Consider the following 15,258-nt stretch of genomic DNA (forward strand, 5'->3'; position numbering starts at 1 on the left):
CTATCTGGCGACAATGCAGCTCTTTCAGCAGGCAGACCCCCATTTTAAGAGAGGTCTCAAAACAGATTTCCCTGACCGGGAATTGAACCCAGGCCGCGGCGGTGAGAGCGCCGAATCCTAGCCACTAGACCACCAGGGAGACTCTTAAAACAGGATTGCCTCAGCAAGTGCTTTTTTTCTTGCGTGTCTGAACTGGAGGATGGGAGATCGCATGCCTTCCTCGCAAATAAAACCTGCCATTCGCTCACCCTTCGATAGCTCAGTTGGTGGAGCGGAGGACTGTAGGTCAAAAGCGGTTAGAAATCCTTAGGTCGCTGGTTCAACTCCGGCTCGAAGGAGGGATGTTTTGGCCTAAAAATGTGGCCTATCTGGCGACAATGCAGCTCTCTCAGCAGGCAGACCCCCATTTTAAGAGAGGTCTCAAAACAGATTTCCCTGACCGGGAATGGAACCCGGGCCGCGGCGGTGAGAGCACCGAATCCTAGCCACTAGACCACCAGGGAGAGCTTGGCTTCCTCTGCTCGCTGTCAAAGATGAGGACCAAGTTGCAAAATGAAGCAAGGCAAAGGCAGAGCTTTCCACTGACCCTTAAGTTCCCTGACCGGGAATCGAACCCAGGCCGCGGCGGTGAAAGCGCCGAATCCTAGCCACTAGACCACCAGGGAGAGCTTGGCTTCCTCTGCTCGCTGTCAAAGATGAGGACCAAATTGCAAAACGAAGCAAGGCAAAGCTTTCCACTGACCCTTAAGTTCCCTGACCGGGAATCGAACCCGGGCCGCGGCGGTGAAAGCTCCGAATCCTAGCCACTAGACCACCATGGAGAGCTTGGCTTCCTCTGCTCGCTGTCAAAGATGAGGACCAAGTTGCAAGGCAAAGGCAGAGCTTTCCACTGACCCTTAAGTTCTCTGACCGGGAATCGAACCCAGGCCGCGGCGGTGAAAGCACCGAATCCTAGCCTCTAGACCACCAGGGAGACTCTTAAAAGAGGATTGCCTCAGCAAGGGCTTTTTTTCTTGCGTGTCTGAACTGGAGGATGGGAGATCGCATGCCTTCCTCGCAAATAAAACCTGCCACTTGCTCACCCTTCGATAGCTCAGTTGGTGGAGCGGAGGACTGTAGGTCAAAAGCGGTTAGAAATCCTTAGGTCGCTGGTTCATATCCGGCTCGAAGGAGGGATGTTTTGGCCTAAAAATGTGGCCTATCTGGCGACAATGCAGCTCTTTCAGCAGGCAGACCCCCATTTTAAGAGAGGTCTCAAAACAGATTTCCCTGACCGGGAATTGAACCCGGGCCGCGGCGGTGAGAGCTCCGAATCCTAGCCACTAGACCACCAGGGAGACTCTTAAAACAGGATTGCCTCAGCAAGTGCTTTTTTTCTTGCGTGTCTGAACTGGAGGATGGGAGATCGCATGCCTTCCTCGCAAATAAAACCTGCCATTCGCTCAACCTTCGATAGCTCAGTTGGTAGAGCGGAGGACTGTAGGTCAAAAGCGGTTAGAAATCCTTAGGTCGCTGGTTCAACTCCGGCTCGAAGGAGGGATGTTTTGGCCTAAAAATGTGGCCTATCTGGCGACAATGCAGCTCTCTCAGCAGGCAGACCCCCATTTTAAGAGAGGTCTCAAAACAGATTTCCCTGACCGGGAATTGAACCCGGGCCGCGGCGGTGAGAGCGCCGAATTCTAGCCACTAGACCACCAGGGAGACTCTTAAAACAGGATTGCCTCAGCAAGTGCTTTTTTTCTTGCGTGTCTGAACTGGAGGATGGGAGATCGCATGCCTTCCTCGCAAATAAAACCTGCCACTCGCTCACCCTTCGGTAGCTCAGTTGGTAGAGCGGAGGACTGTAGGTCAAAAGTGGTTAGAAATCCTTAGGTCGCTGGTTCAAATCCGGCTCGAAGGAGGGATGTTTTGGCCTAAAAATGTGGCCTATCTGGCGACAATGCAGCTCTCTCATCAGTCAGACCCCCATTTTAAGAGAGGTCTCAAAACAGATTTCCCTGACCGGGAATGGAACCCGGGCCGCGGCGGTGAGAGCGCCGAATCCTAGCCACTAGACCACCAGGGAGACTCTTAAAAGAGGATTGCCTCAGCAAGTGCTTTTTTTCTTGCGTGTCTGAACTGGAGGATGGGAGATCGCATGCCTTCCTCGCAAATAAAACCTGCCATTCGCTCAACCTTCGATAGCTCAGTTGGTAGAGCGGAGGACTGTAGGTCAAAAGCGGTTAGAAATCCTTAGGTCGCTGGTTCAACTCCGGCTCGAAGGAGGGATGTTTTGGCCTAAAAATGTGGCCTATCTGGCGACAATGCAGCTCTCTCAGCAGGCAGACCCCCATTTTAAGAGAGGTCTCAAAACAGATTTCCCTGACCGGGAATGGAACCCGGGCCGCGGCGGTGAGAGCACCGAATCCTAGCCACTAGACCACCAGGGAGAGCTTGGCTTCCTCTGCTCGCTGTCAAAGATGAGGACCAAGTTGCAAAATGAAGCAAGGCAAAGGCAGAGCTTTCCACTGACCCTTAAGTTCCCTGACCGGGAATCGAACCCAGGCCGCGGCGGTGAAAGCGCCGAATCCTAGCCACTAGACCACCAGGGAGAGCTTGGCTTCCTCTGCTCGCTGTCAAAGATGAGGACCAAATTGCAAAACGAAGCAAGGCAAAGCTTTCCACTGACCCTTAAGTTCCCTGACCGGGTATCGAACCCGGGCCGCGGCGGTGAAAGCTCCGAATCCTAGCCACTAGACCACCATGGAGAGCTTGGCTTCCTCTGCTCGCTGTCAAAGATGAGGACCAAGTTGCAAGGCAAAGGCAGAGCTTTCCACTGACCCTTAAGTTCTCTGACCGGGAATCGAACCCAGGCCGCGGCGGTGAAAGCACCGAATCCTAGCCTCTAGACCACCAGGGAGACTCTTAAAAGAGGATTGCCTCAGCAAGGGCTTTTTTTCTTGCGTGTCTGAACTGGAGGATGGGAGATCGCATGCCTTCCTCGCAAATAAAACCTGCAACTCGCTCACCCTTCGATAGCTCAGTTGGTGGAGCGGAGGACTGTAGGTCAAAAGCGGTTAGAAATCCTTAGGTCGCTGGTTCATATCCGGCTCGAAGGAGGGATGTTTTGGCCTAAAAATGTGGCCTATCTGGCGACAATGCAGCTCTTTCAGCAGGCAGACCCCCATTTTAAGAGAGGTCTCAAAACAGATTTCCCTGACCGGGAATTGAACCCAGGCCGCGGCGGTGAGAGCGCCGAATCCTAGCCACTAGACCACCAGGGAGACTCTTAAAACAGGATTGCCTCAGCAAGTGCTTTTTTTCTTGCGTGTCTGAACTGGAGGATGGGAGATCGCATGCCTTCCTCGCAAATAAAACCTGCCATTCGCTCACCCTTCGATAGCTCAGTTGGTGGAGCGGAGGACTGTAGGTCAAAAGCGGTTAGAAATCCTTAGGTCGCTGGTTCAACTCCGGCTCGAAGGAGGGATGTTTTGGCCTAAAAATGTGGCCTATCTGGCGACAATGCAGCTCTCTCAGCAGGCAGACCCCCATTTTAAGAGAGGTCTCAAAACAGATTTCCCTGACCGGGAATGGAACCCGGGCCGCGGCGGTGAGAGCACCGAATCCTAGCCACTAGACCACCAGGGAGAGCTTGGCTTCCTCTGCTCGCTGTCAAAGATGAGGACCAAGTTGCAAAATGAAGCAAGGCAAAGGCAGAGCTTTCCACTGACCCTTAAGTTCCCTGACCGGGAATCGAACCCAGGCCGCGGCGGTGAAAGCGCCGAATCCTAGCCACTAGACCACCAGGGAGAGCTTGGCTTCCTCTGCTCGCTGTCAAAGATGAGGACCAAATTGCAAAACGAAGCAAGGCAAAGCTTTCCACTGACCCTTAAGTTCCCTGACCGGGAATCGAACCCGGGCCGCGGCGGTGAAAGCTCCGAATCCTAGCCACTAGACCACCATGGAGAGCTTGGCTTCCTCTGCTCGCTGTCAAAGATGAGGACCAAGTTGCAAGGCAAAGGCAGAGCTTTCCACTGACCCTTAAGTTCTCTGACCGGGAATCGAACCCAGGCCGCGGCGGTGAAAGCACCGAATCCTAGCCTCTAGACCACCAGGGAGACTCTTAAAAGAGGATTGCCTCAGCAAGGGCTTTTTTTCTTGCGTGTCTGAACTGGAGGATGGGAGATCGCATGCCTTCCTCGCAAATAAAACCTGCCACTCGCTCACCCTTCGATAGCTCAGTTGGTGGAGCGGAGGACTGTAGGTCAAAAGCGGTTAGAAATCCTTAGGTCGCTGGTTCATATCCGGCTCGAAGGAGGGATGTTTTGGCCTAAAAATGTGGCCTATCTGGCGACAATGCAGCTCTTTCAGCAGGCAGACCCCCATTTTAAGAGAGGTCTCAAAACAGATGTCCCTGACCGGGAATTGAACCCGGGCCGCGGCGGTGAGAGCGCCGAATCCTAGCCACTAGACCACCAGGGAGACTCTTAAAACAGGATTGCCTCAGCAAGTGCTTTTTTTCTTGCGTGTCTGAACTGGAGGATGGGAGATCGCATGCCTTCCTCGCAAATAAAACCTGCCATTCGCTCAACCTTCGATAGCTCAGTTGGTAGAGCGGAGGACTGTAGGTCAAAAGCGGTTAGAAATCCTTAGGTCGCTGGTTCAACTCCGGCTCGAAGGAGGGATGTTTTGGCCTAAAAATGTGGCCTATCTGGCGACAATGCAGCTCTCTCAGCAGGCAGACCCCCATTTTAAGAGAGGTCTCAAAACAGATTTCCCTGACCGGGAATTGAACCCGGGCCGCGGCGGTGAGAGCGCCGAATCCTAGCCACTAGACCACCAGGGAGACTCTTAAAACAGGATTGCCTCAGCAAGTGCTTTTTTTCTTGCGTGTCTGAACTGGAGGATGGGAGATCGCATGCCTTCCTCGCAAATAAAACCTGCCACTCGCTCACCCTTCGGTAGCTCAGTTGGTAGAGCGGAGGACTGTAGGTCAAAAGTGGTTAGAAATCCTTAGGTCGCTGGTTCAAATCCGGCTCGAAGGAGGGATGTTTTGGCCTAAAAATGTGGCCTATCTGGCGACAATGCAGCTCTCTCATCAGTCAGACCCCCATTTTAAGAGAGGTCTCAAAACAGATTTCCCTGACCGGGAATTGAACCCGGGCCGCGGCGGTGAGAGCGCCGAATCCTAGCCACTAGACCACCAGGGAGACTCTTAAAAGAGGATTGCCTCAGCAAGTGCTTTTTTTCTTGCGTGTCTGAACTGGAGGATGGGAGATCGCATGCCTTCCTCGCAAATAAAACCTGCCATTCGCTCAACCTTCGATAGCTCAGTTGGTAGAGCGGAGGACTGTAGGTCAAAAGCGGTTAGAAATCCTTAGGTCGCTGGTTCAACTCCGGCTCGAAGGAGGGATGTTTTGGCCTAAAAATGTGGCCTATCTGGCGACAATGCAGCTCTCTCAGCAGGCAGACCCCCATTTTAAGAGAGGTCTCAAAACAGATTTCCCTGACCGGGAATCGAACCCGGGCCGCGGCGGTGAGAGCGCCGAATCCTAGCCACTAGACCACCAGGGAGAGCTTGGCTTCCTCTGCTCGCTGTCAAAGATGAGGACCAAGTTGCAAAATGAAGCAAGGCAAAGGCAGAGCTTTCCACTGACCCTTAAGTTCCCTGACCGGTAATCGAACCCAGGCCGCGGCGGTGAAAGCGCCGAATCCTAGCCACTAGACCACCAGGGAGAGCTTGGCTTCCTCTGCTCGCTGTCAAAGATGAGGACCAAGTTGCAAAACGAAGCAAGGCAAAGCTTTCCACTGACCCTTAAGTTCCCTGACCGGGAATCGAACCCGGGCCGCGGCGGTGAAAGCTCCGAATCCTAGCCACTAGACCACCAGGGAGAGCTTGGCTTCCTCTGCTCGCTGTCAAAGATGAGGACCAAGTTGCAAAATGAAGCAAGGCAAAGGCAGAGCTTTCCACTGACCCTTAAGTTCCCTGACCGGGAATCGAACCCAGGCCGCGGCGGTGAAAGCGCCGAATCCTAGCCACTAGACCACCAGGGAGAGCTTGGCTCCCTCTGCTCGCTGTCAAAGATGAGGACCAAATTGCAAAACGAAGCAAGGCAAAGCTTTCCACTGACCCTTAAGTTCCCTGACCGGGAATCGAACCCGGGCCGCGGCGGTGAAAGCTCCGAATCCTAGCCACTAGACCACCAGGGAGAGCTTGGCTTCCTCTGCTCGCTGTCAAAGATGAGGACCAAGTTGCAAGGCAAAGGCAGAGCTTTCCACTGACCCTTAAGTTCTCTGACCGGGAATCGAACCCAGGCCGCGGCGGTGAAAGCACCGAATCCTAGCCACTAGACCACCAGGGAGACTCTTAAAAGAGGATTGCCTCAGCAAGGGCTTTTTTTCTTGCGTGTCTGAACTGGAGGATGGGAGTTCGCATGCCTTCCTCGCAAATAAAACCTGCCACTTGCTCACCCTTCGATAGCTCAGTTGGTGGAGCGGAGGACTGTAGGTCAAAAGCGGTTAGAAATCCTTAGGTCGCTGGTTCATATCCGGCTCGAAGGAGGGATGTTTTGGCCTAAAAATGTGGCCTATCTGGCGACAATGCAGCTCTTTCAGCAGGCAGACCCCCATTTTAAGAGAGGTCTCAAAACAGATTTCCCTGACCGGGAATTGAACCCGGGCCGCGGCGGTGAGAGCGCCGAATCCTAGCCACTAGACCACCAGGGAGACTCTTAAAAGAGGATTGCCTCAGCAAGTGCTTTTTTTCTTGCGTGTCTGAACTGGAGGATGGGAGATCGCATGCCTTCCTCGCAAATAAAACCTGCCATTCGCTCAACCTTCGATAGCTCAGTTGGTAGAGCGGAGGACTGTAGGTCAAAAGCGGTTAGAAATCCTTAGGTCGCTGGTTCAACTCCGGCTCGAAGGAGGGATGTTTTGGCCTAAAAATGTGGCCTATCTGGCGACAATGCAGCTCTCTCAGCAGGCAGACCCCCATTTTAAGAGAGGTCTCAAAACAGATTTCCCTGACCGGGAATCGAACCCGGGCCGCGGCGGTGAGAGCACCGAATCCTAGCCACTAGACCACCAGGGAGAGCTTGGCTTCCTCTGCTCGCTGTCAAAGATGAGGACCAAGTTGCAAAATGAAGCAAGGCAAAGGCAGAGCTTTCCACTGACCCTTAAGTTCCCTGACCGGGAATCGAACCCAGGCCGCGGCGGTGAAAGCGCCGAATCCTAGCCACTAGACCACCAGGGAGAGCTTGGCTCCCTCTGCTCGCTGTCAAAGATGAGGACCAAATTGCAAAACGAAGCAAGGCAAAGCTTTCCACTGACCCTTAAGTTCCCTGACCGGGAATCGAACCCGGGCCGCGGCGGTGAAAGCTCCGAATCCTAGCCACTAGACCACCAGGGAGAGCTTGGCTTCCTCTGCTCGCTGTCAAAGATGAGGACCAAGTTGCAAGGCAAAGGCAGAGCTTTCCACTGACCCTTAAGTTCTCTGACCGGGAATCGAACCCAGGCCGCGGCGGTGAAAGCACCGAATCCTAGCCACTAGACCACCAGGGAGACTCTTAAAAGAGGATTGCCTCAGCAAGGGCTTTTTTTCTTGCGTGTCTGAACTGGAGGATGGGAGTTCGCATGCCTTCCTCGCAAATAAAACCTGCCACTTGCTCACCCTTCGATAGCTCAGTTGGTGGAGCGGAGGACTGTAGGTCAAAAGCGGTTAGAAATCCTTAGGTCGCTGGTTCATATCCGGCTCGAAGGAGGGATGTTTTGGCCTAAAAATGTGGCCTATCTGGCGACAATGCAGCTCTTTCAGCAGGCAGACCCCCATTTTAAGAGAGGTCTCAAAACAGATTTCCCTGACCGGGAATTGAACCCAGGCCGCGGCGGTGAGAGCGCCGAATCCTAGCCACTAGACCACCAGGGAGACTCTTAAAACAGGATTGCCTCAGCAAGTGCTTTTTTTCTTGCGTGTCTGAACTGGAGGATGGGAGATCGCATGCCTTCCTCGCAAATAAAACCTGCCATTCGCTCAACCTTCGATAGCTCAGTTGGTAGAGAGGAGGACTGTAGGTCAAAAGCGGTTAGAAATCCTTAGGTCGCTGGTTCAACTCCGGCTCGAAGGTGGGATGTTTTGGCCTAAAAATGTGGCCTATCTGGCGACAATGCAGCTCTCTCAGCAGGCAGACCCCCATTTTAAGAGAGGTCTCAAAACAGATTTCCCTGACCGGGAATTGAACCCGGGCCGCGGCGGTGAGAGCGCCGAATCCTAGCCACTAGACCACCAGGGAGACTCTTAAAACAGGATTGCCTCAGCAAGTGCTTTTTTTCTTGCGTGTCTGAACTGGAGGATGGGAGATCGCATGCCTTCCTCGCAAATAAAACCTGCCACTCGCTCACCCTTCGGTAGCTCAGTTGGTAGAGCGGAGGACTGTAGGTCAAAAGTGGTTAGAAATCCTTAGGTCGCTGGTTCAAATCCGGCTCGAAGGAGGGATGTTTTGGCCTAAAAATGTGGCCTATCTGGCGACAATGCAGCTCTTTCAGCAGGCAGACCCCCATTTTAAGAGAGGTCTCAAAACAGATTTCCCTGACCGGGAATCGAACCCGGGCCGCGGCGGTGAGAGCACCGAATCCTAGCCACTAGACCACCAGGGAGAGCTTGGCTTCCTCTGCTCGCTGTCAAAGATGAGGACCAAGTTGCAAAATGAAGCAAGGCAAAGGCAGAGCTTTCCACTGACCCTTAAGTTCCCTGACCGGGAATCGAACCCGGGCCGCGGCGGTGAGAGCGCCGAATCCTAGCCACTAGACCACCAGGGAGAGCTTGGCTTCCTCTGCTCGCTGTCAAAGATGAGGACCAAGTTGCAAAACGAAGCAAGGCAAAGCTTTCCACTGACCCTGACCGGGAATCAAACCCGGGCCGCGGCGGTGAAAGCGCCGAATCCTAGCCACTAGACCACCAGGGAGAGCTTGGCTTCCTCTGCTCGCTGTCAAAGATGAGGACCAAGTTGCAAGGCAAAGGCAGAGCTTTCCACTGACCCTTAAGTTCCCTGACCGGGAATCGAACCCGGGCCGCGGCGGTGAGAGCGCCGAATCCTAGCCACTAGACCACCAGGGAGACTCTTAAAAGAGGATTGCCTCAGCAAGGGCTTTTTTTCTTGCGTGTCTGAACTGGAGGATGGGAGATCGCATGCCTTCCTCGCAAATAAAACCCTCCACTCGCTCAACCTTCGATAGCTCAGTTGGTAGAGCGGAGGACTGTAGGTCAAAAGCGGTTAGAAATCCTTAGGTCGCTGGTTCATATCCGGCTCGAAGGAGGGATGTTTTGGCCTAAAAATGTGGCCTATCTGGCGACAATGCAGCTCTTTCAGCAGGCAGACCCCCATTTTAAGAGAGGTCTCAAAACAGATTTCCCTGACCGGGAATTGAACCCGGGCCGCGGCGGTGAGAGCGCCGAATCCTAGCCACTAGACCACCAGGGAGACTCTTAAAACAGGATTGCCTCAGCAAGTGCTTTTTTTCTTGCGTGTCTGAACTGGAGGATGGGAGATCGCATGCCTTCCTCGCAAATAAAACCTGCCATTCGCTCAACCTTCGATAGCTCAGTTGGTAGAGCGGAGGACTGTAGGTCAAAAGCGGTTAGAAATCCTTAGGTCGCTGGTTCAACTCCGGCTCGAAGGAGGGATGTTTTGGCCTAAAAATGTGGCCTATCTGGCGACAATGCAGCTCTCTCAGCAGGCAGACCCCCATTTTAAGAGAGGTCTCAAAACAGATTTCCCTGACCGGGAATTGAACCCGGGCCGCGGCGGTGAAAGCGCCGAATCCTAGCCACTAGACCACCAGGGAGAGCTTGGCTTCCTCTGCTCGCTGTCAAAGATGAGGACCAAGTTGCAAGGCAAAGGCAGAGCTTTCCACTGACCCTTAAGTTCCCTGACCGGGAATCGAACCCGGGCCGCGGCGGTGAGAGCGCCGAATCCTAGCCACTAGACCACCAGGGAGACTCTTAAAAGAGGATTGCCTCAGCAAGGGCTTTTTTTCTTGCGTGTCTGAACTGGAGGATGGGAGATCGCATGCCTTCCTCGCAAAAAAAACCTGCCACTCGCTCACCCTTCGATAGCTCAGTTGGTGGAGCGGAGGACTGTAGGTCAAAAGCGGTTAGAAATCCTTAGGTCGCTGGTTCATATCCGGCTCGAAGGAGGGATGTTTTGGCCTAAAAATGTGGCCTATCTGGCGACAATGCAGCTCTTTCAGCAGGCAGACCCCCATTTTAAGAGAGGTCTCAAAACAGATTTCCCTGACCGGGAATCGAACCCGGGCCGCGGCGGTGAGAGCGCCGAATCCTAGCCACTAGACCACCAGGGAGAGCTAGGCTTCCTCTGCTCGCTGTCAAAGATGAGGACCAAGTTGCAAGGCAAAGGCAGAGCTTTCCAGTGACCCTTAAGTACCCTGACCGGGAATCGAACCCGGGCCGCGGCGGTGAAAGCACCGAATCCTAGCCACTAGACCACCAGGGAGACTCTTAAAAGAGGATTGCCTCAGCAAGGGCTTTTTTTCTTGCGTGTCTGAACTGGAGGATGGGAGATCGCATGCCTTCCTCGCAAATAAAACCTGCCACTCGCTCACCCTTCGGTAGCTCAGTTGGTAGAGCGGAGGACTGTAGGTCAAAAGCGGTTAGAAATCCTTAGGTCGCTGGTTCAAATCCGGCTCGAAGGAGGGATGTTTTGGCCTAAAAATGTGGCCTATCTGGCGACAATGCAGCTCTCTCATCAGTCAGACCCCCATTTTAAGAGAGGTCTCAAAACAGATTTCCCTGACCGGGAATCGAACCCGGGCCACGGCGGTGAGAGCGCCGAATCCTAGCCACTAGACCACCAGGGAGAGCTTGGCTTCCTCTGCTCGCTGTCAAAGATGAGGACCAAGTTGCAAAATGAAGCAAGGCAAAGGCAGAGCTTTCCACTGACCCTTAAGTTCCCTGACCGGGAATCGAACCCGGGCCGCGGCGGTGAGAGCGCCGAATCCTAGCCACTAGACCACTAGGGAGACTCTTAAAAGAGGATTGCCTCAGCAAGGGCTTTTTTTCTTGCGTGTCTGAACTGGAGGATGGGAGATCGCATGCCTTCCTCGCAAATAAAACCCTCCACTCGCTCAACCTTCGATAGCTCAGTTGGTAGAGCGGAGGACTGTAGGTCAAAAGCGGTTAGAAATCCTAAGGTCGCTGGTTCATATCCGGCTCGAAGGAAGGATGTTTTGGCCTAAAAATGTGGCCTATCTGGCGACAATGCAGCTCTTTCAGCAGGCAGACCCCCATTTTAAGAGAGGTCTCAAAACAGATTTCCCTGACCGGGAATTGAACCCGGGCCTCGGCGGTGAGAGCGCCGAATCCTAGCCACTAGACCACCAGGGAGACTCTTAAAACAGGATTGCCTCAGCAAGTGCTTTTTTTCTTGCGTGTCTGAACTGGAGGATGGGAGATCGCATGCCTTCCTCGCAAATAAAACCTGCCATTCGCTCAACCTTCGATAGCTCAGTTGGTAGAGCGGAGGACTGTAGGTCAAAAGCGGTTAGAAATCCTTAGGTTGCTGGTTCAACTCCGGCTCGAAGGAGGGATGTTTTGGCCTAAAAATGTGGCCTATCTGGCGACAATGCAGCTCTCTCAGCAGGCAGACCCCCATTTTAAGAGAGGTCTCAAAACAGATTTCCCTGACCGGGAATCGAACCCGGGCCGCGGCGGTGAGAGCGCCGAATCCTAGCCACTAGACCACCAGGGAGACTCTTAAAAGAGGATTGCCTCAGCAAGGGCTTTTTTTCTTGCGTGTCTGAACTGGAGGATGGGAGATCGCATGCCTTCCTCGCAAAAAAAACCTGCCACTCGCTCACCCTTCGATAGCTCAGTTGGTGGAGCGGAGGACTGTAGGTCAAAAGCGGTTAGAAATCCTTAGGTCGCTGGTTCATATCCGGCTCGAAGGAGGGATGTTTTGGCCTAAAAATGTGGCTTATCTGGCGACAATGTAGCTCTTTCAGCAGGCAGACCCCCATTTTAAGAGAGGTCTCAAAACAGATTTCCCTGACCGGGAATCGAACCCGGGCCGCGGCAGTGAGAGCGCCGAATCCTAGCCACTAGACCACCAGGGAGAGCTAGGCTTCCTCTGCTCGCTGTCAAAGATGAGGACCAAGTTGCAAGGCAAAGGCAGAGCTTTCCAGTGACCCTTAAGTACCCTGACCGGGAATCGAACCCGGGCCGCGGCGGTGAAAGCACCGAATCCTAGCCACTAGACCACCAGGGAGACTCTTAAAAGAGGATTGCCTCAGCAAGGGCTTTTTTTCTTGCGTGTCTGAACTGGAGGATGGGAGATCGCATGCCTTCCTCGCAAATAAAACCTGCCACTCGCTCACCCTTCGGTAGCTCAGTTGGTAGAGCGGAGGACTGTAGGTCAAAAGCGGTTAGAAATCCTTAGGTCGCTGGTTCAAATCCGGCTCGAAGGAGGGATGTTTTGGCCTAAAAATGTGGCCTATCTGGCGACAATGCAGCTCTCTCATCAGTCAGACCCCCATTTTAAGAGAGGTCTCAAAACAGATTTCCCTGACCGGGAATCGAACCCGGGCCACGGCGGTGAGAGCGCCGAATCCTAGCCACTACACCACCAGGGAGAGCTTGGCTTCCTCTGCTCGCTGTCAAAGATGAGGACCAAGTTGCAAAATGAAGCAAGGCAAAGGCAGAGCTTTCCACTGACCCTTAAGTTCCCTGACCGGGAATCGAACCCGGGCCGCGGCGGTGAAAGCGCCGAATCCTAGCCACTAGACCACCAGGGAGAGCTTGGCTTCCTCTGCTCGCTGTCAAAGATGAGGACCAAGTTGCAAAACGAAGCAAGGCAAAGCTTTCCACTGACCCTGACCGGGAATCAAACCCGGGCCGCGGCGGTGAAAGCGCCGAATCCTAGCCACTAGACCACCAGGGAGAGCTTGGCTTCCTCTGCTCGCTGTCAAAGATGAGGACCAAGTTGCAAGGCAAAGGCAGAGCTTTCCACTGACCCTTAAGTTCCCTGACCGGGAATCGAACCCGGGCCGCGGCGGTGAGAGCGCCGAATCCTAGCCACTAGACCACCAGGGAGACTCTTAAAAGAGGATTGCCTCAGCAAGGGCTTTTTTTCTTGCGTGTCTGAACTGGAGGATGGGAGATCGCATGCCTTCCTCGCAAATAAAACCCTCCACTCGCTCAACCTTCGATAGCTCAGTTGGTAGAGCGGAGGACTGTAGGTCAAAAGCGGTTAGAAATCCTTAGGTCGCTGGTTCATATCCGGCTCGAAGGAGGGATGTTTTGGCCTAAAAATGTGGCCTATCTGGCGACAATGCAGCTCTTTCAGCAGGCAGACCCCCATTTTAAGAGAGGTCTCAAAACAGATTTCCCTGACCGGGAATTGAACCCGGGCCGCGGCGGTGAGAGCGCCGAATCCTAGCCACTAGACCACCAGGGAGACTCTTAAAACAGGATTGCCTCAGCAAGTGCTTTTTTTCTTGCGTGTCTGAACTGGAGGATGGGAGATCGCATGCCTTCCTCGCAAATAAAACCTGCCATTCGCTCAACCTTCGATAGCTCAGTTGGTAGAGCGGAGGACTGTAGGTCAAAAGCGGTTAGAAATCCTTAGGTCGCTGGTTCAACTCCGGCTCGAAGGAGGGATGTTTTGGCCTAAAAATGTGGCCTATCTGGCGACAATGCAGCTCTCTCAGCAGGCAGACCCCCATTTTAAGAGAGGTCTCAAAACAGATTTCCCTGACCGGGAATTGAACCCGGGCCGCGGCGGTGAGAGCGCCGAATCCTAGCCACTAGACCACCAGGGAGACTCTTAAAACAGGATTGCCTCAGCAAGTGCTTTTTTTCTTGCGTGTCTGAACTGGAGGATGGGAGATCGCATGCCTTCCTCGCAAATAAAACCTGCCACTCGCTCACCCTTCGGTAGCTCAGTTGGTAGAGCGGAGGACTGTAGGTCAAAAGCGGTTAGAAATCCTTAGGTCGCTGGTTCATATCCGGCTCGAAGGAGGGATGTTTTGGCCTAAAAATGTGGCCTATCTGGCGACAACGCAGCTCTTTCAGCAGGCAGACCCCCATTTTAAGAGAGGTCTCAAAACAGATTTCCCTGACCGGGAATTGAACCCGGGCCGCGGCGGTGAGAGCGCCGAATCCTAGCCACTAGACCACCAGGGAGACTCTTAAAACAGGATTGCCTCAGCAAGTGCTTTTTTTCTTGCGTGTCTGAACTGGAGGATGGGAGATCGCATGCCTTCCTCGCAAATAAAACCTGCCATTCGCTCAACCTTCGATAGCTCAGTTGGTAGAGCGGAGGACTGTAGGTCAAAAGCGGTTAGAAATCCTTAGGTCGCTGGTTCAACTCCGGCTCGAAGGAGGGATGTTTTGGCCTAAAAATGTGGCCTATCTGGCGACAATGCAGCTCTCTCAGCAGGCAGACCCCCATTTTAAGAGAGGTCTCAAAACAGATTTCCCTGACCGGGAATCGAACCCGGGCCGCGGCGGTGAGAGCGCCGAATCCTAGCCACTAGACCACCAGGGAGAGCTTGGCTTCCTCTGCTCGCTGTCAAAGATGAGGACCAAGTTTCAAAATGAAGCAAGGCAAAGGCAGAGCTTTCCACTGACCCTTAAGTTCCCTGACCGGTAATCGAACCCAGGCCGCGGCGGTGAAAGCGCCGAATCCTAGCCACTAGACCACCAGGGAGAGCTTGGCTTCCTCTGCTCGCTGTCAAAGATGAGGACCAAGTTGCAAAACGAAGCAAGGCAAAGCTTTCCACTGACCCTTAAGTTCCCTGACCGGGAATCGAACCCGGGCCGCGGCGGTGAAAGCTCCGAATCCTAGCCACTAGACCACCAGGGAGAGCTTGGCTTCCTCTGCTCGCTGTCAAAGATGAGGACCAAGTTGCAAGGCAAAGGCAGAGCTTTCCACTGACCCTTAAGTTCCCTGACCGGGAATCGAACCCGGGCCGCGGCGGTGAGAGCGCCGAATCCTAGCCACTAGACCACCAGGGAGACTCTTAAAACAGGATTGCCTCAGCAAGTGCTTTTTTTCTTGCGTGTCTGAACTGGAGGATGGGAGATCGCATGCCTTCCTCGCAAATAAAACCTGCCATTCGCTCAACCTTCGATAGCTCAGTTGGTAGAGCGGAGGACTGTAGGTCAAAAGCGGTTAGAAATCCTTAGGTCGCTGGTTCAACTCCGGCTCGAAGGAGGGATGTTTTGGCCTAAAAATGTGGCCTATCTGGCGACAATGCAGCTCTCTC

At 53.7% G+C, this 15,258-nt stretch overlaps 80 non-coding genes across 80 annotated transcripts; 29 read left to right on the forward strand and 51 right to left on the reverse strand.

Moving 5' to 3' along the window:
• Nucleotides 1-67: 67 nt before the first annotated feature.
• Nucleotides 68-139, reverse strand: trnae-cuc (transfer RNA glutamic acid (anticodon CUC)). Its single transcript has one exon. It is a non-coding gene; the product is annotated as a tRNA-Glu (tRNA).
• Nucleotides 140-248: 109 nt separating this feature from the next.
• trnay-gua (transfer RNA tyrosine (anticodon GUA)) lies at nucleotides 249-338 on the forward strand. The gene is given in 2 exon segments: nucleotides 249-285; nucleotides 303-338. It is a non-coding gene; the product is annotated as a tRNA-Tyr (tRNA).
• Nucleotides 339-431: 93 nt separating this feature from the next.
• trnae-cuc (transfer RNA glutamic acid (anticodon CUC)) lies at nucleotides 432-503 on the reverse strand. The gene has a single exon. It is a non-coding gene; the product is annotated as a tRNA-Glu (tRNA).
• Nucleotides 504-593: 90 nt separating this feature from the next.
• trnae-uuc (transfer RNA glutamic acid (anticodon UUC)) lies at nucleotides 594-665 on the reverse strand. The gene has a single exon. It is a non-coding gene; the product is annotated as a tRNA-Glu (tRNA).
• Nucleotides 666-1,082: 417 nt separating this feature from the next.
• On the forward strand, nucleotides 1,083-1,172 carry trnay-gua (transfer RNA tyrosine (anticodon GUA)). The gene is given in 2 exon segments: nucleotides 1,083-1,119; nucleotides 1,137-1,172. It is a non-coding gene; the product is annotated as a tRNA-Tyr (tRNA).
• A 93-nt stretch (nucleotides 1,173-1,265) lies between these two features.
• On the reverse strand, nucleotides 1,266-1,337 carry trnae-cuc (transfer RNA glutamic acid (anticodon CUC)). Its single transcript has one exon. It is a non-coding gene; the product is annotated as a tRNA-Glu (tRNA).
• A 109-nt stretch (nucleotides 1,338-1,446) lies between these two features.
• Nucleotides 1,447-1,536, forward strand: trnay-gua (transfer RNA tyrosine (anticodon GUA)). Its single transcript is given in 2 exon segments — nucleotides 1,447-1,483; nucleotides 1,501-1,536. It is a non-coding gene; the product is annotated as a tRNA-Tyr (tRNA).
• Nucleotides 1,537-1,629: 93 nt separating this feature from the next.
• Nucleotides 1,630-1,701, reverse strand: trnae-cuc (transfer RNA glutamic acid (anticodon CUC)). Its single transcript has one exon. It is a non-coding gene; the product is annotated as a tRNA-Glu (tRNA).
• Nucleotides 1,702-1,810: 109 nt separating this feature from the next.
• trnay-gua (transfer RNA tyrosine (anticodon GUA)) lies at nucleotides 1,811-1,900 on the forward strand. Its single transcript is given in 2 exon segments — nucleotides 1,811-1,847; nucleotides 1,865-1,900. It is a non-coding gene; the product is annotated as a tRNA-Tyr (tRNA).
• Nucleotides 1,901-1,993: 93 nt separating this feature from the next.
• Nucleotides 1,994-2,065, reverse strand: trnae-cuc (transfer RNA glutamic acid (anticodon CUC)). Its single transcript has one exon. It is a non-coding gene; the product is annotated as a tRNA-Glu (tRNA).
• A 109-nt stretch (nucleotides 2,066-2,174) lies between these two features.
• Nucleotides 2,175-2,264, forward strand: trnay-gua (transfer RNA tyrosine (anticodon GUA)). The gene is given in 2 exon segments: nucleotides 2,175-2,211; nucleotides 2,229-2,264. It is a non-coding gene; the product is annotated as a tRNA-Tyr (tRNA).
• A 93-nt stretch (nucleotides 2,265-2,357) lies between these two features.
• On the reverse strand, nucleotides 2,358-2,429 carry trnae-cuc (transfer RNA glutamic acid (anticodon CUC)). The gene has a single exon. It is a non-coding gene; the product is annotated as a tRNA-Glu (tRNA).
• Nucleotides 2,430-2,519: 90 nt separating this feature from the next.
• On the reverse strand, nucleotides 2,520-2,591 carry trnae-uuc (transfer RNA glutamic acid (anticodon UUC)). Its single transcript has one exon. It is a non-coding gene; the product is annotated as a tRNA-Glu (tRNA).
• A 417-nt stretch (nucleotides 2,592-3,008) lies between these two features.
• Nucleotides 3,009-3,098, forward strand: trnay-gua (transfer RNA tyrosine (anticodon GUA)). Its single transcript is given in 2 exon segments — nucleotides 3,009-3,045; nucleotides 3,063-3,098. It is a non-coding gene; the product is annotated as a tRNA-Tyr (tRNA).
• A 93-nt stretch (nucleotides 3,099-3,191) lies between these two features.
• Nucleotides 3,192-3,263, reverse strand: trnae-cuc (transfer RNA glutamic acid (anticodon CUC)). Its single transcript has one exon. It is a non-coding gene; the product is annotated as a tRNA-Glu (tRNA).
• Nucleotides 3,264-3,372: 109 nt separating this feature from the next.
• Nucleotides 3,373-3,462, forward strand: trnay-gua (transfer RNA tyrosine (anticodon GUA)). Its single transcript is given in 2 exon segments — nucleotides 3,373-3,409; nucleotides 3,427-3,462. It is a non-coding gene; the product is annotated as a tRNA-Tyr (tRNA).
• A 93-nt stretch (nucleotides 3,463-3,555) lies between these two features.
• trnae-cuc (transfer RNA glutamic acid (anticodon CUC)) lies at nucleotides 3,556-3,627 on the reverse strand. Its single transcript has one exon. It is a non-coding gene; the product is annotated as a tRNA-Glu (tRNA).
• Nucleotides 3,628-3,717: 90 nt separating this feature from the next.
• On the reverse strand, nucleotides 3,718-3,789 carry trnae-uuc (transfer RNA glutamic acid (anticodon UUC)). The gene has a single exon. It is a non-coding gene; the product is annotated as a tRNA-Glu (tRNA).
• Nucleotides 3,790-4,206: 417 nt separating this feature from the next.
• On the forward strand, nucleotides 4,207-4,296 carry trnay-gua (transfer RNA tyrosine (anticodon GUA)). The gene is given in 2 exon segments: nucleotides 4,207-4,243; nucleotides 4,261-4,296. It is a non-coding gene; the product is annotated as a tRNA-Tyr (tRNA).
• A 93-nt stretch (nucleotides 4,297-4,389) lies between these two features.
• On the reverse strand, nucleotides 4,390-4,461 carry trnae-cuc (transfer RNA glutamic acid (anticodon CUC)). The gene has a single exon. It is a non-coding gene; the product is annotated as a tRNA-Glu (tRNA).
• A 109-nt stretch (nucleotides 4,462-4,570) lies between these two features.
• Nucleotides 4,571-4,660, forward strand: trnay-gua (transfer RNA tyrosine (anticodon GUA)). Its single transcript is given in 2 exon segments — nucleotides 4,571-4,607; nucleotides 4,625-4,660. It is a non-coding gene; the product is annotated as a tRNA-Tyr (tRNA).
• Nucleotides 4,661-4,753: 93 nt separating this feature from the next.
• trnae-cuc (transfer RNA glutamic acid (anticodon CUC)) lies at nucleotides 4,754-4,825 on the reverse strand. Its single transcript has one exon. It is a non-coding gene; the product is annotated as a tRNA-Glu (tRNA).
• Nucleotides 4,826-4,934: 109 nt separating this feature from the next.
• Nucleotides 4,935-5,024, forward strand: trnay-gua (transfer RNA tyrosine (anticodon GUA)). Its single transcript is given in 2 exon segments — nucleotides 4,935-4,971; nucleotides 4,989-5,024. It is a non-coding gene; the product is annotated as a tRNA-Tyr (tRNA).
• Nucleotides 5,025-5,117: 93 nt separating this feature from the next.
• Nucleotides 5,118-5,189, reverse strand: trnae-cuc (transfer RNA glutamic acid (anticodon CUC)). Its single transcript has one exon. It is a non-coding gene; the product is annotated as a tRNA-Glu (tRNA).
• A 109-nt stretch (nucleotides 5,190-5,298) lies between these two features.
• trnay-gua (transfer RNA tyrosine (anticodon GUA)) lies at nucleotides 5,299-5,388 on the forward strand. Its single transcript is given in 2 exon segments — nucleotides 5,299-5,335; nucleotides 5,353-5,388. It is a non-coding gene; the product is annotated as a tRNA-Tyr (tRNA).
• Nucleotides 5,389-5,481: 93 nt separating this feature from the next.
• trnae-cuc (transfer RNA glutamic acid (anticodon CUC)) lies at nucleotides 5,482-5,553 on the reverse strand. The gene has a single exon. It is a non-coding gene; the product is annotated as a tRNA-Glu (tRNA).
• Nucleotides 5,554-5,643: 90 nt separating this feature from the next.
• trnae-uuc (transfer RNA glutamic acid (anticodon UUC)) lies at nucleotides 5,644-5,715 on the reverse strand. The gene has a single exon. It is a non-coding gene; the product is annotated as a tRNA-Glu (tRNA).
• Nucleotides 5,716-5,799: 84 nt separating this feature from the next.
• Nucleotides 5,800-5,871, reverse strand: trnae-uuc (transfer RNA glutamic acid (anticodon UUC)). Its single transcript has one exon. It is a non-coding gene; the product is annotated as a tRNA-Glu (tRNA).
• A 90-nt stretch (nucleotides 5,872-5,961) lies between these two features.
• On the reverse strand, nucleotides 5,962-6,033 carry trnae-uuc (transfer RNA glutamic acid (anticodon UUC)). The gene has a single exon. It is a non-coding gene; the product is annotated as a tRNA-Glu (tRNA).
• An 84-nt stretch (nucleotides 6,034-6,117) lies between these two features.
• On the reverse strand, nucleotides 6,118-6,189 carry trnae-uuc (transfer RNA glutamic acid (anticodon UUC)). The gene has a single exon. It is a non-coding gene; the product is annotated as a tRNA-Glu (tRNA).
• An 80-nt stretch (nucleotides 6,190-6,269) lies between these two features.
• trnae-uuc (transfer RNA glutamic acid (anticodon UUC)) lies at nucleotides 6,270-6,341 on the reverse strand. Its single transcript has one exon. It is a non-coding gene; the product is annotated as a tRNA-Glu (tRNA).
• A 109-nt stretch (nucleotides 6,342-6,450) lies between these two features.
• On the forward strand, nucleotides 6,451-6,540 carry trnay-gua (transfer RNA tyrosine (anticodon GUA)). The gene is given in 2 exon segments: nucleotides 6,451-6,487; nucleotides 6,505-6,540. It is a non-coding gene; the product is annotated as a tRNA-Tyr (tRNA).
• A 93-nt stretch (nucleotides 6,541-6,633) lies between these two features.
• On the reverse strand, nucleotides 6,634-6,705 carry trnae-cuc (transfer RNA glutamic acid (anticodon CUC)). The gene has a single exon. It is a non-coding gene; the product is annotated as a tRNA-Glu (tRNA).
• Nucleotides 6,706-6,814: 109 nt separating this feature from the next.
• trnay-gua (transfer RNA tyrosine (anticodon GUA)) lies at nucleotides 6,815-6,904 on the forward strand. Its single transcript is given in 2 exon segments — nucleotides 6,815-6,851; nucleotides 6,869-6,904. It is a non-coding gene; the product is annotated as a tRNA-Tyr (tRNA).
• Nucleotides 6,905-6,997: 93 nt separating this feature from the next.
• Nucleotides 6,998-7,069, reverse strand: trnae-cuc (transfer RNA glutamic acid (anticodon CUC)). The gene has a single exon. It is a non-coding gene; the product is annotated as a tRNA-Glu (tRNA).
• A 90-nt stretch (nucleotides 7,070-7,159) lies between these two features.
• On the reverse strand, nucleotides 7,160-7,231 carry trnae-uuc (transfer RNA glutamic acid (anticodon UUC)). Its single transcript has one exon. It is a non-coding gene; the product is annotated as a tRNA-Glu (tRNA).
• Nucleotides 7,232-7,315: 84 nt separating this feature from the next.
• On the reverse strand, nucleotides 7,316-7,387 carry trnae-uuc (transfer RNA glutamic acid (anticodon UUC)). The gene has a single exon. It is a non-coding gene; the product is annotated as a tRNA-Glu (tRNA).
• An 80-nt stretch (nucleotides 7,388-7,467) lies between these two features.
• Nucleotides 7,468-7,539, reverse strand: trnae-uuc (transfer RNA glutamic acid (anticodon UUC)). Its single transcript has one exon. It is a non-coding gene; the product is annotated as a tRNA-Glu (tRNA).
• A 109-nt stretch (nucleotides 7,540-7,648) lies between these two features.
• On the forward strand, nucleotides 7,649-7,738 carry trnay-gua (transfer RNA tyrosine (anticodon GUA)). The gene is given in 2 exon segments: nucleotides 7,649-7,685; nucleotides 7,703-7,738. It is a non-coding gene; the product is annotated as a tRNA-Tyr (tRNA).
• A 93-nt stretch (nucleotides 7,739-7,831) lies between these two features.
• trnae-cuc (transfer RNA glutamic acid (anticodon CUC)) lies at nucleotides 7,832-7,903 on the reverse strand. The gene has a single exon. It is a non-coding gene; the product is annotated as a tRNA-Glu (tRNA).
• A 109-nt stretch (nucleotides 7,904-8,012) lies between these two features.
• trnay-gua (transfer RNA tyrosine (anticodon GUA)) lies at nucleotides 8,013-8,102 on the forward strand. The gene is given in 2 exon segments: nucleotides 8,013-8,049; nucleotides 8,067-8,102. It is a non-coding gene; the product is annotated as a tRNA-Tyr (tRNA).
• A 93-nt stretch (nucleotides 8,103-8,195) lies between these two features.
• trnae-cuc (transfer RNA glutamic acid (anticodon CUC)) lies at nucleotides 8,196-8,267 on the reverse strand. The gene has a single exon. It is a non-coding gene; the product is annotated as a tRNA-Glu (tRNA).
• A 109-nt stretch (nucleotides 8,268-8,376) lies between these two features.
• trnay-gua (transfer RNA tyrosine (anticodon GUA)) lies at nucleotides 8,377-8,466 on the forward strand. Its single transcript is given in 2 exon segments — nucleotides 8,377-8,413; nucleotides 8,431-8,466. It is a non-coding gene; the product is annotated as a tRNA-Tyr (tRNA).
• Nucleotides 8,467-8,559: 93 nt separating this feature from the next.
• Nucleotides 8,560-8,631, reverse strand: trnae-cuc (transfer RNA glutamic acid (anticodon CUC)). Its single transcript has one exon. It is a non-coding gene; the product is annotated as a tRNA-Glu (tRNA).
• A 90-nt stretch (nucleotides 8,632-8,721) lies between these two features.
• On the reverse strand, nucleotides 8,722-8,793 carry trnae-cuc (transfer RNA glutamic acid (anticodon CUC)). Its single transcript has one exon. It is a non-coding gene; the product is annotated as a tRNA-Glu (tRNA).
• A 226-nt stretch (nucleotides 8,794-9,019) lies between these two features.
• trnae-cuc (transfer RNA glutamic acid (anticodon CUC)) lies at nucleotides 9,020-9,091 on the reverse strand. The gene has a single exon. It is a non-coding gene; the product is annotated as a tRNA-Glu (tRNA).
• Nucleotides 9,092-9,200: 109 nt separating this feature from the next.
• trnay-gua (transfer RNA tyrosine (anticodon GUA)) lies at nucleotides 9,201-9,290 on the forward strand. The gene is given in 2 exon segments: nucleotides 9,201-9,237; nucleotides 9,255-9,290. It is a non-coding gene; the product is annotated as a tRNA-Tyr (tRNA).
• Nucleotides 9,291-9,383: 93 nt separating this feature from the next.
• On the reverse strand, nucleotides 9,384-9,455 carry trnae-cuc (transfer RNA glutamic acid (anticodon CUC)). Its single transcript has one exon. It is a non-coding gene; the product is annotated as a tRNA-Glu (tRNA).
• A 109-nt stretch (nucleotides 9,456-9,564) lies between these two features.
• On the forward strand, nucleotides 9,565-9,654 carry trnay-gua (transfer RNA tyrosine (anticodon GUA)). Its single transcript is given in 2 exon segments — nucleotides 9,565-9,601; nucleotides 9,619-9,654. It is a non-coding gene; the product is annotated as a tRNA-Tyr (tRNA).
• Nucleotides 9,655-9,747: 93 nt separating this feature from the next.
• On the reverse strand, nucleotides 9,748-9,819 carry trnae-uuc (transfer RNA glutamic acid (anticodon UUC)). Its single transcript has one exon. It is a non-coding gene; the product is annotated as a tRNA-Glu (tRNA).
• Nucleotides 9,820-9,899: 80 nt separating this feature from the next.
• trnae-cuc (transfer RNA glutamic acid (anticodon CUC)) lies at nucleotides 9,900-9,971 on the reverse strand. The gene has a single exon. It is a non-coding gene; the product is annotated as a tRNA-Glu (tRNA).
• A 109-nt stretch (nucleotides 9,972-10,080) lies between these two features.
• Nucleotides 10,081-10,170, forward strand: trnay-gua (transfer RNA tyrosine (anticodon GUA)). Its single transcript is given in 2 exon segments — nucleotides 10,081-10,117; nucleotides 10,135-10,170. It is a non-coding gene; the product is annotated as a tRNA-Tyr (tRNA).
• Nucleotides 10,171-10,263: 93 nt separating this feature from the next.
• On the reverse strand, nucleotides 10,264-10,335 carry trnae-cuc (transfer RNA glutamic acid (anticodon CUC)). The gene has a single exon. It is a non-coding gene; the product is annotated as a tRNA-Glu (tRNA).
• An 80-nt stretch (nucleotides 10,336-10,415) lies between these two features.
• On the reverse strand, nucleotides 10,416-10,487 carry trnae-uuc (transfer RNA glutamic acid (anticodon UUC)). Its single transcript has one exon. It is a non-coding gene; the product is annotated as a tRNA-Glu (tRNA).
• A 109-nt stretch (nucleotides 10,488-10,596) lies between these two features.
• Nucleotides 10,597-10,686, forward strand: trnay-gua (transfer RNA tyrosine (anticodon GUA)). The gene is given in 2 exon segments: nucleotides 10,597-10,633; nucleotides 10,651-10,686. It is a non-coding gene; the product is annotated as a tRNA-Tyr (tRNA).
• Nucleotides 10,687-10,779: 93 nt separating this feature from the next.
• trnae-cuc (transfer RNA glutamic acid (anticodon CUC)) lies at nucleotides 10,780-10,851 on the reverse strand. Its single transcript has one exon. It is a non-coding gene; the product is annotated as a tRNA-Glu (tRNA).
• A 90-nt stretch (nucleotides 10,852-10,941) lies between these two features.
• trnae-cuc (transfer RNA glutamic acid (anticodon CUC)) lies at nucleotides 10,942-11,013 on the reverse strand. Its single transcript has one exon. It is a non-coding gene; the product is annotated as a tRNA-Glu (tRNA).
• Nucleotides 11,014-11,122: 109 nt separating this feature from the next.
• trnay-gua (transfer RNA tyrosine (anticodon GUA)) lies at nucleotides 11,123-11,212 on the forward strand. Its single transcript is given in 2 exon segments — nucleotides 11,123-11,159; nucleotides 11,177-11,212. It is a non-coding gene; the product is annotated as a tRNA-Tyr (tRNA).
• A 93-nt stretch (nucleotides 11,213-11,305) lies between these two features.
• On the reverse strand, nucleotides 11,306-11,377 carry trnae-cuc (transfer RNA glutamic acid (anticodon CUC)). The gene has a single exon. It is a non-coding gene; the product is annotated as a tRNA-Glu (tRNA).
• A 109-nt stretch (nucleotides 11,378-11,486) lies between these two features.
• On the forward strand, nucleotides 11,487-11,576 carry trnay-gua (transfer RNA tyrosine (anticodon GUA)). The gene is given in 2 exon segments: nucleotides 11,487-11,523; nucleotides 11,541-11,576. It is a non-coding gene; the product is annotated as a tRNA-Tyr (tRNA).
• A 93-nt stretch (nucleotides 11,577-11,669) lies between these two features.
• On the reverse strand, nucleotides 11,670-11,741 carry trnae-cuc (transfer RNA glutamic acid (anticodon CUC)). Its single transcript has one exon. It is a non-coding gene; the product is annotated as a tRNA-Glu (tRNA).
• Nucleotides 11,742-11,850: 109 nt separating this feature from the next.
• trnay-gua (transfer RNA tyrosine (anticodon GUA)) lies at nucleotides 11,851-11,940 on the forward strand. The gene is given in 2 exon segments: nucleotides 11,851-11,887; nucleotides 11,905-11,940. It is a non-coding gene; the product is annotated as a tRNA-Tyr (tRNA).
• A 93-nt stretch (nucleotides 11,941-12,033) lies between these two features.
• On the reverse strand, nucleotides 12,034-12,105 carry trnae-cuc (transfer RNA glutamic acid (anticodon CUC)). The gene has a single exon. It is a non-coding gene; the product is annotated as a tRNA-Glu (tRNA).
• An 80-nt stretch (nucleotides 12,106-12,185) lies between these two features.
• trnae-uuc (transfer RNA glutamic acid (anticodon UUC)) lies at nucleotides 12,186-12,257 on the reverse strand. Its single transcript has one exon. It is a non-coding gene; the product is annotated as a tRNA-Glu (tRNA).
• A 109-nt stretch (nucleotides 12,258-12,366) lies between these two features.
• trnay-gua (transfer RNA tyrosine (anticodon GUA)) lies at nucleotides 12,367-12,456 on the forward strand. The gene is given in 2 exon segments: nucleotides 12,367-12,403; nucleotides 12,421-12,456. It is a non-coding gene; the product is annotated as a tRNA-Tyr (tRNA).
• Nucleotides 12,457-12,549: 93 nt separating this feature from the next.
• trnae-cuc (transfer RNA glutamic acid (anticodon CUC)) lies at nucleotides 12,550-12,621 on the reverse strand. Its single transcript has one exon. It is a non-coding gene; the product is annotated as a tRNA-Glu (tRNA).
• Nucleotides 12,622-12,711: 90 nt separating this feature from the next.
• On the reverse strand, nucleotides 12,712-12,783 carry trnae-uuc (transfer RNA glutamic acid (anticodon UUC)). Its single transcript has one exon. It is a non-coding gene; the product is annotated as a tRNA-Glu (tRNA).
• Nucleotides 12,784-13,009: 226 nt separating this feature from the next.
• Nucleotides 13,010-13,081, reverse strand: trnae-cuc (transfer RNA glutamic acid (anticodon CUC)). Its single transcript has one exon. It is a non-coding gene; the product is annotated as a tRNA-Glu (tRNA).
• A 109-nt stretch (nucleotides 13,082-13,190) lies between these two features.
• On the forward strand, nucleotides 13,191-13,280 carry trnay-gua (transfer RNA tyrosine (anticodon GUA)). The gene is given in 2 exon segments: nucleotides 13,191-13,227; nucleotides 13,245-13,280. It is a non-coding gene; the product is annotated as a tRNA-Tyr (tRNA).
• Nucleotides 13,281-13,373: 93 nt separating this feature from the next.
• trnae-cuc (transfer RNA glutamic acid (anticodon CUC)) lies at nucleotides 13,374-13,445 on the reverse strand. Its single transcript has one exon. It is a non-coding gene; the product is annotated as a tRNA-Glu (tRNA).
• Nucleotides 13,446-13,554: 109 nt separating this feature from the next.
• trnay-gua (transfer RNA tyrosine (anticodon GUA)) lies at nucleotides 13,555-13,644 on the forward strand. The gene is given in 2 exon segments: nucleotides 13,555-13,591; nucleotides 13,609-13,644. It is a non-coding gene; the product is annotated as a tRNA-Tyr (tRNA).
• A 93-nt stretch (nucleotides 13,645-13,737) lies between these two features.
• On the reverse strand, nucleotides 13,738-13,809 carry trnae-cuc (transfer RNA glutamic acid (anticodon CUC)). The gene has a single exon. It is a non-coding gene; the product is annotated as a tRNA-Glu (tRNA).
• Nucleotides 13,810-13,918: 109 nt separating this feature from the next.
• trnay-gua (transfer RNA tyrosine (anticodon GUA)) lies at nucleotides 13,919-14,008 on the forward strand. The gene is given in 2 exon segments: nucleotides 13,919-13,955; nucleotides 13,973-14,008. It is a non-coding gene; the product is annotated as a tRNA-Tyr (tRNA).
• A 93-nt stretch (nucleotides 14,009-14,101) lies between these two features.
• trnae-cuc (transfer RNA glutamic acid (anticodon CUC)) lies at nucleotides 14,102-14,173 on the reverse strand. Its single transcript has one exon. It is a non-coding gene; the product is annotated as a tRNA-Glu (tRNA).
• Nucleotides 14,174-14,282: 109 nt separating this feature from the next.
• On the forward strand, nucleotides 14,283-14,372 carry trnay-gua (transfer RNA tyrosine (anticodon GUA)). The gene is given in 2 exon segments: nucleotides 14,283-14,319; nucleotides 14,337-14,372. It is a non-coding gene; the product is annotated as a tRNA-Tyr (tRNA).
• Nucleotides 14,373-14,465: 93 nt separating this feature from the next.
• trnae-cuc (transfer RNA glutamic acid (anticodon CUC)) lies at nucleotides 14,466-14,537 on the reverse strand. Its single transcript has one exon. It is a non-coding gene; the product is annotated as a tRNA-Glu (tRNA).
• Nucleotides 14,538-14,627: 90 nt separating this feature from the next.
• trnae-uuc (transfer RNA glutamic acid (anticodon UUC)) lies at nucleotides 14,628-14,699 on the reverse strand. Its single transcript has one exon. It is a non-coding gene; the product is annotated as a tRNA-Glu (tRNA).
• An 84-nt stretch (nucleotides 14,700-14,783) lies between these two features.
• On the reverse strand, nucleotides 14,784-14,855 carry trnae-uuc (transfer RNA glutamic acid (anticodon UUC)). Its single transcript has one exon. It is a non-coding gene; the product is annotated as a tRNA-Glu (tRNA).
• An 80-nt stretch (nucleotides 14,856-14,935) lies between these two features.
• trnae-cuc (transfer RNA glutamic acid (anticodon CUC)) lies at nucleotides 14,936-15,007 on the reverse strand. The gene has a single exon. It is a non-coding gene; the product is annotated as a tRNA-Glu (tRNA).
• A 109-nt stretch (nucleotides 15,008-15,116) lies between these two features.
• Nucleotides 15,117-15,206, forward strand: trnay-gua (transfer RNA tyrosine (anticodon GUA)). The gene is given in 2 exon segments: nucleotides 15,117-15,153; nucleotides 15,171-15,206. It is a non-coding gene; the product is annotated as a tRNA-Tyr (tRNA).
• Nucleotides 15,207-15,258: the final 52 nt, after the last annotated feature.

Source organism: Osmerus eperlanus, chromosome 27, assembly GCF_963692335.1.
Source record: "Osmerus eperlanus chromosome 27, fOsmEpe2.1, whole genome shotgun sequence".
NCBI lineage: Eukaryota > Metazoa > Chordata > Actinopteri > Osmeriformes > Osmeridae > Osmerus > Osmerus eperlanus.